The sequence below is a fragment of the Penaeus monodon genome, chromosome 24, assembly GCF_015228065.2.
Source record: "Penaeus monodon isolate SGIC_2016 chromosome 24, NSTDA_Pmon_1, whole genome shotgun sequence".
NCBI lineage: Eukaryota > Metazoa > Arthropoda > Malacostraca > Decapoda > Penaeidae > Penaeus > Penaeus monodon.
In genome coordinates, this window is record NC_051409.1 from 11,310,936 (window position 1) to 11,313,237 (window position 2,302).

The following is a 2,302-nucleotide window of genomic DNA, read 5'->3' on the forward strand; positions in this document are numbered from 1 at the left end:
CCCCCCAACATTGCTCAAAAATGTATATAAAGAGCGCTTATGTGGATTTCATAACAACGTAACCCGTATGCTAGTGATTATTATCGTACGCTCTATTGTAAGAAGAAAATTGTTTTCATGTAACAGAATTCTAAGAGAAAATTATTATTGCTTTGAACATAACTCTAATTTATAATATTAACAAGCACGCAAAAAATATTTTTGTGTGTGAAAATATGATAAAAACTAAAAAGAGAAAACATACTTTGTATTCGTTGTCCCTCTCTCATATCCGATAGGAAATAATAAGCAAAGTATATATACATATGACACGAAAAGTTAAATTACGTATATCACAAATAGATTTCATTTGTAATATATGTAAATACTGTAATAATTATGTTAATATGAGAAATCGCTAAAACAAAAGCGCTACATTAGGTAGGAAACGTCTAGAAGCAAACCAAAAAACCTTCAATGCAGTTCAAAAAAATAAGATAAAATAGATATTAAGGGCAATTACACAATAGTGGAAATTCATCAAAACTGAAAAAATATAGAAAAAAAATTATATATATATATGCTCAGACAGCAAAACAATAATTTTAAAATGAAATACTAGGTAACCGGCGTCTATGTAGCGAAGGCGCCGGCAGCGATCGGTCACTTCGGCTTGGGTTCCCACCAGCAAAGGTAAGCTTCTCAACTGGGCGTCATCTCTTATTTGTTGATTTATTTATTCGTGTTTTAATGCATAATACATTAGTTATTTTTATTGTGTAGAGCTTGAAGGCGTTCAAGTTTTTTGTTTATATTGGATAAGGTTCTCGGCTTGTACTGGCGTGTTCGAGGAAAAATCACTGGTCGAAAGCTTTGGGAGTTCCCCACGCAGGATAGTTTTGAAGAATACTTTTCACTTCCAGCACAATTTAATTAATAATTCGGTGCTAATCGTGGTAATTAAGTTTCCATCTATAATTTTAGGTGCAAATGTTAATGCTGTTTTTGACACCTTTGGGGAAAAACTGAATTGACGAATACGGCCGCATGTCGCCCACGTGGGTGATTTGACCGCGTGGGAACCCATAGGGTATTATGCATGCCTGGGTACTTTATATTCGGCGGGAAAAGTTTAGGTGTAGACTTTATCAATGAAGTTTGTAGTTGCCTTTTTTAATCGTCCGTTTGGGATGTAATGCCTTAGGTTTGATTTCAACCATACGCTTGGTGCCTTGACCGACCCCCAGAGTTGCATGTTGGTGTAACACTTGCTATACATGTGCTAAGTGGAGTCGGAGATCAGATAGATGTGTATCTCTGTATAAGGGCAGGGTTCTGTGCACTGTCTCATTTGGGGATGCCGACAAATGCTATTTTAATTGCTAGCTTGGGTATGAAAAGGGCATGTCTGGATGTTTTTAAAGTCTTAACAATGGTAATTAATTTTCAGGCTACAGTAACCTGTATGATGGAGGACCTGATTCTAGTAGCCAATGGACTGGTGTTCCAGATGGACTATATAAACCTTGGATGAAGCTGAAGTAAGGCTGGTATTTTATTTTTCACTGGTTTTCAGATTACCATGAGAAATACTTGTATGATGAGCATTTTTATCCCTTGAAATCTGTGAGAGAAAGTCAAAAGGATTCTGATATTGTAAACATAATTTCTTAATGATGAAATAGGTGATGCCCTTCCTAATTTAGCATTCCCACTTGCAGATTATACATGAATTGGCAGAAACATTGAAACCTACCTTTCTGATGGGAGGCTAGATGCGTTTAGGTGCAGCAGGTCCTGGCTTGTGGCTTGGAAGACCACCTTAGGTGAGGCTTTGAGCTTATTTTACTTCTGCTTTGAATCCCACATGATGACCCATAGGAAGAGTCTTACTGCATACCGACATATGCTTTTAAAGATGGTGACTCATTACCAACTGATTTTCTTATTTTACTTAATTGCTATACTTTTTCTAGGAAAATCTTATTTAACTTTTAATCCTTTTTATTGCAGGTTGAAAACTGATTTTCTCCTGTCATTGACCTTCTTGACTCGTATCTTCGGCAGCATGTAAGTTCCCTTTTCTTCCAATCCAATGTTCTTGTAGTGAAGGCTACAAAATTTAACAAGGAATTTTAACTTTAGGGACAATACCACTTTGTCCTTGTAAAGTGAGTTTAGAATTTCAACCACTAATCACGCTTGACTGCCTCAAGTTGAAAGTGCTTGTGGGAGTTTCTTTACAATGGTGGAAGATTAAACGTTTCTTTGTAAAACGCATGGTAAGCACATCTTGCTGTGTGCCTGATAAGATCAACACTTG

The 2,302-nt window shown here is 36.4% G+C and overlaps 1 long non-coding RNA gene across 2 annotated transcripts in view; it reads left to right on the plus strand.

Moving 5' to 3' along the window:
* Positions 1-557: 557 nt before the first annotated feature.
* LOC119588572 overlaps positions 558-2,302 on the plus strand; it is a 3,098-nt gene continuing 1,353 nt past the window's right edge. Inside the window, exons 1-4 of one of the 2 annotated variants that reach the window (XR_005230116.1) lie at positions 558-672; positions 1,430-1,520; positions 1,701-1,805; positions 1,993-2,049. This is a non-coding gene — a long non-coding RNA (uncharacterized LOC119588572). The remainder of the gene's footprint in view (positions 673-1,429; positions 1,521-1,700; positions 1,806-1,992; positions 2,050-2,302) is intronic. The other variant, XR_005230117.1, reaches the window with a different exon arrangement.